Here is a 9765-nt window from a genome sequence, read left to right on the forward strand (position 1 = left end):
TACAAGTAAGTTAAGTACCTTAACTATATTAAAGATTTTTCAACTGTTTAAAAAATTTTAAGTTACTGTTGAAAAGGAAGACATTGAAAGTGTTTATATAGGGTTGCTGTGAGTCTGCCTTGACTTGATTCCAGTGGATTTTGGCTTAGTTAGGAAAAGAATCAAGTCTAAAAATCTTTATTTGGTACTTTAAGTTGCACGTTTTGAAGTAGTGTGCTCGTAAGCATCTATCACGTGGCATTTTTAAGACTTCATTTTAAATAAAATTAATGCAGAATAAGCTAAATTTCTGATTGCCTGCCATTTTATTTGGGGTCCCCCAGAACAGAGATAAGGATTCAAGGGCAAATAGTTTGAGAGAAGGCCATCATTAGAGGAGTTTGGGAAGATGAGACAAGGAAGAAACGCAACCAACACAGGATGTTATTAAGCCAGGTACATTCACAGGTGAGTGGAACCTCATCCTACTGAAGATACCCAAAAAGTCAGTGTAGACTATGTGTCCATGTAAAAAGGTAGGAGGTCAGGAACATTTATATATCAACTGCTATCAGTCATTGCTTCTGCCATTAAGTAAGGAGCAATGGATCTGCCTTTGTTAGGCTTGACAATGACAAGAGAAAGCCTTGGTACAGATGCTGGCTGCTGGAAGTCCCGCCAGTGTGCTGGTACCAACAGCATCTGCTGCACTCTCTTCCACTGCACTTTTCACTCTCATGGTCATTATTGTAGACAGTCTCCTTCATTGGGCTGGGTTGTGTGAAGACTCCACAGAAGCAAATGTCCAGAGAAGGACTGGACCAACAATGGAAAGCAAATGTCCAGTTCAAAGCGGCTCCAAATGATGGAGTGCACCGTGTCTTACTTACACGGAACAGTAGGTCATGAGCTGGTGGGAAGAAGACATGTAGGGAAGAAGCAAAATACACTTCATGTATGTCACTTACCTAGACTATCAATATGCCCTCTGGAAGTGTGTCTCTTTTTTATCCCTAGACGTAAAATGATTATTACTGGGTTGAGTCTCCTTGTTATCTAAGGAAAGCATTTATCCTGTTTTACTTTATTTATGGAAGCCTAAAGCCCCCAGGCCTCCAAATCCTTATTTCTGAAACAAGGAGATTTAAGTTCAGAGAGAGCTCAAGCAGCTTATCCTTGGTCGTAAATTGTGTTAATGGCCCAACTGAATCCACATGATCATGAAAAAGGCAGGCTGTGGAGTAAGAAATTTGCTCTAGCTCAGACTCTCACATATTTCCATTCCTATATGCCATCACATTTGTCTCACACTTTGCTTCTTTTCACATTACAGGTCCCAAGTTTATCTTATGACCAAAATTACAGATAGATGTTTTTCTTTTCTCACGTTTTTCCCTCCACTTGCAGCTAGATTGTGAGTTATAGCCTCCTCTTCAGGAGTGAAAGTGATGAGGTAATGCAATAAACCTTTATGGGATTAGAAAACACAGCAGCATTGTAACCATTGTGTTACATGTTGGGCTGTTCACCACAGAGTTAGCAGTTGGAACCCACCAGCCACTCAAAGAGAGAAAGGTGACGCTTTCTGCTCCTATAAAGATGTATCGTCTCAGAAATACAAAGGAATAGTTCTCTATCCTAGAAGCTTCCTGAAAGTCAGAATTGACTCCATCAATGGTAGTTAGTGGCTTTGCATTTTTGGTTTACCTGCCCTTGTACCCTACTTTTATTTGCCTACCTTTAAGCCATTCCCTATAGGAGCCCTGGTGGTGCAGTGTTTGCAAGTTAGGCTGCGATCCCCATGGTCAGCAGTTTGAAACCACCAGTAGCTCCACGGGAGAAAGATGAGGCTTTCTTCTCCTGTAAACAGTTACAATCTAGGAAACCTACAGTCAGCATTGACTCAATGGCTGTGAATTTGTTTTTGTTTATAGCCACTTCTCACATATAATAGGATAAGAATATATATCTTACTCTAATTATTCCTATATTAAAATTTCCTTAGAATACACCTTGACTCATTTGTCTGGAAAAGCTCCCACTCATTATCCAAACAACAGTAAAAAATCAGTCAACTTACATTTTTTAATAATCATGATTCTCCAAATTGGGATAGGAATAAAAACAATATTCAGAACAAAGAAATATCACACTTTTAACAAGAAAAGGTGATGAGAAATCACGTGCTCAGTAAGACGTGTGATTTTCACCCTCTTGTTGGATGCCTGGCAGGATTGTTCAGGAGAGGGAGAAAAAAGATCAACTATGTGATTTATATTTGCACGTTGAAATTTGTCCCTTGCCTGAAATCAGATCTCAGTGTTTACTCAGCCATAAGATGGAATCGCATTACTCCTCCAGTTGATGACTCACAGGAAACACTGGGTGATATTTAAACAGAAAGATAAGCATAGCGCTCTTTCCCCCTGAGCATCCTGAAAGACAGGGAGATAAGAAGAGGATGGAAAATGTCTTTTCACAGTCACCGCTAGCTAAAGAATCCTCATCAGATTCTCCCCACCAGATTCTGAAGAACGTGGAAATGCTGGCATCTTTCATTGAGATACGTGAAGGGATGCCACTTCACTGTCAGTGGATTTGGTGGGAGGTCTTCTTACTAGTTACAATTCCAGTGGGGGAGCAGGCAAGGGGCAACCTATGTGAATGTATAGTATATGTATGGGGAAAATAAGTACTGGGAAAACAAAATTGTAACTACTTTTAACCAAGCTTCTTACTTTGTATTCTTATTTTACCTTTTATTTGGTGCACACAGTAAGTTCCAGTATTAATTTATTGAATAAAATTTTGAACAGTTTTATTGACATATCATACAATTCAACATTTAAGTATTTGTGCATTTATCACTTTAATCAATGTTAGAATTTTTTTCTTTATTCTTGTATCCATTATTATTAGCTCTCATCTCCTCCCAACCTTGCCTGTCATAACCCTAAGAAACTACTAATCTAGTTGCTCTCTCTCTAGATTTACCTAGCCTGAGTTTCATAGAAAAGAAAATCACTCAAGTAAAAATAAGAAACAAAGACCAGCAACTACAACAGACTAAAACACAGAACCTCAGTCTACAAGGCGGCAGAAATGTAATAACAACCATAACAAGTAGAAAAATGGGTTAAAAAGAAAACCAAATAGTAAGATGTTAAATTTTATCCTAACTCAAAAGTGGGTGAAAGGAGACATCGGACAGTATAAGATGTGACAAAATAATAATAATTTATAAATGATCAAGGGTTCATGAGGGAGGGGGTGGGGAAGGGAGGAGAAAAATGAGGAGCTGATACCAAGGGCTTAAGTAGAAAGAAAATGTTTTGAGAATGATGATAGCAACAAATGTACAAATATGCTTGACACAATGGATGTATGTATGGATTGTGATAAGAGTTGTATGGGTCCCAATAAAATGATTCAAAAACAAACAAACCAAAAAACCCACTGTCATGGAGTCCATGCCAACTCATAGCCATTCGATAGATCAGGGTAGAACTTCCCCTGTGAGTTTCCAAGACTGTAACTCTGCAGAATAGAAAGCCTTGTCTTTTTCCCAGGGAGCAGCTGGTGTTTTAAACTTCTGACTTGTGGATCACAGCCTAACACACAACCAACCACTGTACCAACAAGCTCCTTTACCCTTAGTATATCTGCAGTACTCCACATTTTGATGCACTCTATTTGAGGGCAAAACTATTCATATCCTTGGTCAGTGGACCTAAGGAATTCCATGAAGAATTCGTCCATGTGAGGGCTCTGTAAATGAATTGCGGGCTTTCTCTGCAAACCGGGTGCTAAAAATTTAAGCTTTGATAAAGTCTCCTCCTCTGATATTGATTTTATTGTTAACAATTCTTTGAGCAAGATGGATAGTGTGCTTCTTCTGTGCAGCTTAGCTGATACACCACTTAGATGACTGCTTGTTTTAGCAAAAGCCTTTAAGATCCCAGATATTATTCTTTCTGGTAGCTGGACACCATCTACACCACACTTCACTACAGTACCCATATCTTTAGTGATCTCTTCAGGAGGACAAGTATCGAGTAAGGTCACATCATAAGAGGTAATTGTTCTTACTTAGTGCAAGCTCAAAATTAATTCAGATATCTACAGTTTATATATGTCCCTGGTCCATTTTATAGACAGCATTATCATTATATTGGGGAATATTATAAATAATCCCCATTGGGAATACAGTATTATATTAATAGTATCATTAATTTAACCAATGGTATTGCATTTAAAATACTGTGTAGAAAAGGAAGTAAACATGTACAGGGCATAGTTTTAGACTGAACTACATGGATTTTTTTATTTGTACAGATTAAAAACTTAAGTGATAGACACTGAATGCAAACCGTGAGGGTTGGAGAAGAGACTTTCAATAAAGCTCGCTCACTGAGGCAGAACTATGCCTGCTGGAGGAAGGCATCATACAAAGAGAATATGAAAATAAAAATGTGCATGAAAGTCTTAAATTGCCAAGTACTGAACACCCTCAAGACAAGGGATGAACCAAAATACAGTGACTTCCAAATCCACAGCCTTGGGACGGCAGCCATCTGCTTCTGGTCACACAAGGACATTTCAGTCTTGACCTCATGGAGCAGTTCAGCGCCTTTAATTTGCCACAGGTGTGCTTACAGTAAAGTCCTGTTGCTTTATGGGGTTCCCAAATTGGGTCCTTCTGGTGTGGCCCCATGAATGAGGTTGTGTACCTCAAAAGGACAAAGTCTAAAATCCAGGTTATCTGTAGCACTCAGCTTGGGCCACCAAGGGTTAGATAGATACTCAGTCAAAGGGGCCTGATAAGGAACATAATACAGGGCACAGTCTGCCACCGGGGATCTATGTCCACAATGTAAAGTATTTTCCTAATGGTAGTTTGCCCACCAATAGAGGTGAAATATGCTTCTCTGAGACAGAGTTGTTCTCCCAACCTCTGGGCTTGAATTTCCATTAAAATTAACTGGGAGCCTTGTAGGAGTGTCTATTTGGGGTGACTGTAGAACAATACCACATAGCAGGAACTGATTGCTCTTCTCCCTCACCCGCTGTAATGAGAAAATGACTGCAGCTGAGATGAGGCCTTGCCTGAATAAATAGTTTTAAAGGTGTACAAATAGAGGCGTGATATATGGATCATAAGCATTAGGCAGGTACACCAACTTGTTGCCTAGGAGACCAGGTTAGAAGGTTCCATGACCTAAGAATAGATGACTGCCTTTGTTTCTCCTTTTAGCAGGGGTCACATACAATATTTGTCCTTTTGTTATTGACCATCTTAGCTAACTAAGCATAATGATTTCTAGGTCCATCCATGTTATGACATGCTTCTTATTTGATTTCATCACTCTTTTTTAGGAATGCCTAGTATTCCATTGTAAATATGAGGTGGTACCCAGCCCCCAACAGAATTTTTTTTCAAAGTTATGTATTTAATTTTTTAAACAAAACAACCCTATCACCTTCAACCTACTCTCCATTATACTTAATCCATTTGTCAAATCTGTGATTCCATTCTTGGAAACATTTTTCAAGCTCATCTGTTTGGGTGGCTAGCAGAACCTCTCTTGTTTTTTTCTTCATCTCTTCTACTTTATTAAATCACTGTCCTTTCACTTCCCTCTGGATTTGCAGAAGCAAAAAGAAGTTGCAGGGAGTGAGGTCAGGTGAGTAAGGTGTGTGGGGCAATAGAGGCATGCTGTCTTTTATCAAAAAACTGGCACACTGAAATGGCTGTGTGAGTAGGTGCATTGTTGTGGTGGCAAAACCAGTTCCCCATCTGCCACAAATCCAGTGCCTTTTTTGTTGCACACAGTTATTCAATCTTTTCAGAACCTCTAAATAGAAAGCTTGAATAACAATCTATCCTGGTGGAACAAACTCCAAGTGCACGACCCCCCCCCCCCCCCTTCAAAAAACCAAATAAACATCGTCGATCTTTGATTTTCACTTGAGGAGCTTTTTCTGGGGTGAGGTGACAATCGCATCTTCTACTGGCTTGTTTGATGTTTGGTTTCAGGTTCAGAAGAATAACATCATGTCTCATTAGCAGTAATGATCTTGGGGGGGAAAGTCTGGGTTGCTTCAGAGATGTTCTTTCAAAGCACGGCTTGTTTCCATTTGACATTTTTTTCCTCATCAGTCAGAACCCAGTGCACAAATTTCAAAATGACCCTTCTCATTCCAAGATCCACCATTAAATTCACTGAACTGAGCTAGAAGATAATCCAGATAAGTTCCCCATCTTTTCAATGGTCCATCATTGGTCTTTGAGCACAAGTGTACACATTTTGTTGACAGTTTCCTCCATTTGGGAAGTTGACAGAATAAGACATTTCACCTTTTTTGAAACAAGTACACTTGAGTTTTTCCGTAGCACTGTTCTGTCCTTGTAAGGTATGTTCATCATCACAACAACAATTTCTGTGGCATGTTTTCCCAAGCAGGAGACAAAATTTCACAGCTGCATGCTGTTCTCTTATTTAATTGACTATCACACACACAAAAATGAGTTTTGAACAAAATTGCTTTGATGAAAAAATTCACTGTGACCAGAGAGTATCTTCCCAGGTGATGCCACTGAATGTCCTAACTCAGAGTGAGTTGTTTGCTGATCACCTAGTGGGAGAAATGAGTACTAAGAAAGCTTCACCCGGTGGAGTTTGTTTTTTTTGGGGGGGGAACCCCCTCGTATCAAAGGGTTGTATATTAGTACTCTAAGCAGAGAATTTAAAAAGGGATTTTAGAGAAATTGACTGGCCTGGAGCTTTGTTGGTATCCTCAATCTTGTCTCACTGTTTAACTTATAGGAATCATAATTAACTTATCTAAACCAAAATAGGGCCCAATTCAGAGAAGGGAGGGTTAATGGGATTTAAGTAAATGGCTAAAATAATTGTTAACGGGAATATTCTGGAAAGCTTTACAGAAGATGTGAATCTGGAACTAAACTGAAGGATGGATAAGATTTGGATATTCAAGAGATAAATAACCTTCTGAGTTACTTTCAGAGCTTATACTGAGTTGCTTTGGGTACAGCCTGGAATACAGACTGTGACAAAGAGGTTCTCATACAAAACGATGCCAAAATTTATATCTTTGAAAGAACAATGGAGTCAGTTTGGGAAGGATGAGAATGTGTTAGGGTTTGATTTTACTTCATTTTGAGTTGGTGATTTGACTCTGAAGAGGACTTTCCGCCATAAGAATGGAAAAATAAAATTGGAACATGTTAAAGTCAAGGTAAAAATTTAGACGTCATTCATGTAGAGATCACAGTTAGCACCGTGGAAGCTGCGTGCTATTTCTGGATTGTATAAAAAGATGAGTGTAGAAGGCAGAAAGGAGGGCTTTGGGGATCCATGTAATGTCAGAAATGGAGAAAGAATGGTCAGAGTGGACTGAAGGGTAAACAGCAAACCAGAAACTAACACAAAACAAAACAAACTTGCTGCCATCTGAGCCAATTCTGATTCACAGCAATACTAATAGGAAACCCTGTGAGATTCTGCTACTGTAATTTTTACAGGAAGAGAAAGCCTCATCTTTCTCCTGCAGAGTGGCTGGTGGAGTCCAACTGCTGACCTTGTGGTTAGCAGCCCAAAGTGTAACCCGCTCTGCCATCAGTCCTCAAGTCAGAAACTAAGGAATCCTTAGTTTCACAAAGTGTGTGGTCAATAGCCTAAACTATTATAAGATAAAGGAGGGTGAAACTTGAGGGAAAACTATTGAATGTTATTGCATTCAAAGAGCAATCAAGTGTTTTGATAGAACTGAAGTTCAGAATGTAGAGAATTAAAGCAATGAGAGGACAAAAATGAAGTGGTCAAAGTTTAAGTGGAAAAATGAAAAAAGAGGAGCCATGAAGGCTAGTATATGACATAGCTAATGAAATCTAAACTCCAGCGCACCTCTCTTACATGAGTCAGTTACTGGAACCTAGGAAGGGCCCTAACCAGTTGTCTTAGAGTGAACTCAGACTCAGTGGCCTCCACTGTGTAGAATGTATTCCATAGCGGTTTCAAAGGCTCGTCTTTCTGAAGTAATCGACAGGCTTTCCCTCCAACCAGTCCTGGATGCACTTGAAATTCTAACATTTTGGTGAGCACTCAGACATATTGACTCTTCTTACCACTCAGGAACTAACTCTAGGAGGAATTCTCGCATGTGTTCATATTGGCAACTTTTTTGCAAAATTTGTGAAAACAAGGTAAACTTTTTTTTTTTAACCAACAGATAAATCAATTTATTAAAATAGTTGCTTTAAGCATCTGCAATGGTGACGTCAACCTCTCCTCCAGGCTCAATACTGATGGCAGTGATCTGCTTCACTATCTCAGAAGGACTATGCAAATCAATGAGACGCTTGTGGATTCTCATCTGGAATCGGTCCCGGGTCTCAGAACCTCCCCACAGGGAGTTTTCCTGGTCGTGATTCTCAGCGTTTTGGGAGGCATCCTAACTGGTCCCTTCACTTTCAGGTTCTTCTCCTTAGCCCCTCTGATCAAGTCAGCACACACGTTCTCCAAGGGTTTCTCCTTGCGGCTGATTAGAGTAATTCTAATCCGGTGAATGGCTACCTCTGGTTCCACAGGTGTCTTTCCAGCGTCCTTCAATGCCATGGCGGCGGGGCGCTTCCTGACCAACTTGTTCCTGGAAGAGAGCGAACAGTGGTGAGTCAGGAATGGGAGCAGGGGACGGAGCACGGTGGGACTAGGGGCGTCTTCCTCAAAGAGGAAAACAAGGTAATTTGACTGTTGTTGCAATCGGCTATGGGACTGTTGTGTTTAACTTGTCAAAGTGTAAAAAAACACGCACTGTTAAAAATTAAAGCAAAGAGTTTGATGGATGGTACAAGACAGTTGGAACCAAGGAAACATGTAGCTCTGAAATCTGGAACTCCGGACGCAGTGTTTGGATTGGTGCTCAGTGATTTAGGGAAGTGGCAGGTGGGGCATCTTGAAGTGAGGGAATGGAAGGACTTAGTGCAAAATATAAATGTGGCTTATCTGGGTTGGCAATATGCTAAGCAATTACTGGAAAATAGACAGTATTTTAAAATAGATTCCTTTTTTACATTTGATTGGCTGGTATTTAAGTTTGGCAAGTGTTGCAATTTTAGTCTGACTTTTCTAGAACAAGGCTGATCATATGATTTTGGAGAATTGTCTGGACTTATCAGTAAACAATAAGATGGAGTTAGGCCTGCACTCTGAATATAAGTCCCTCACGTGCTATGCATATAGATTTTGGGGGCTCTTTCACAATCTTTTTGATAATGAATCTGTACAGACGTGTTTATTATCATTATGAGGGCCCTCTTCTGATCGGACTTCTTTTCTTTGCTGAGAAGATGGCTGCTGTTAGAAAATACATTGAAGAACCCAGACGTTATCCACGGGGGTGGGTGGGGGGTGGGGGGTGGTGGCTGTGCACTATCTGTTTTGGTCTCTGCTTCTGTGGTCTTTTGGGAAAAGACATGAAAGAGGGGCGCCAAATTAATAAGAATACTTAGCTAAGAGTACTAATAATCAAAGAAGAAAATCATTGTTTCTTTCTGCTCTCTCTTCAAGGTACATAATTCTTTGAATAGCAAAAAATAACGTATTTTGATAGGGGTTACTAACATTTGATAAACATTTCAGAAAGCATTTGCTGATAGATGATAATTATAATGATTATTTAAATCTGCATTAGTGAGTGCAGACAAGACTCAATACCATTTGGTAACTAATTAAAAATGTCTAGAAACACGCCATTGCTTTTAGG

General features: G+C 39.7%; 1 pseudogene; it reads right to left on the reverse strand.

Moving 5' to 3' along the window:
* Positions 1–8259: 8259 nt before the first annotated feature.
* On the reverse strand, positions 8260–8618 carry LOC105978418 (annotated as a pseudogene).
* Between the last annotated feature and the right edge of the window lie 1147 nt (positions 8619–9765).

The sequence above is a fragment of the Echinops telfairi genome, unplaced genomic scaffold (assembly GCF_000313985.2).
Source record: "Echinops telfairi isolate 266 unplaced genomic scaffold, ASM31398v2 ScPeMD7_3533;HRSCAF=4204_0, whole genome shotgun sequence".
NCBI classification, from domain to species: domain Eukaryota; kingdom Metazoa; phylum Chordata; class Mammalia; order Afrosoricida; family Tenrecidae; genus Echinops; species Echinops telfairi.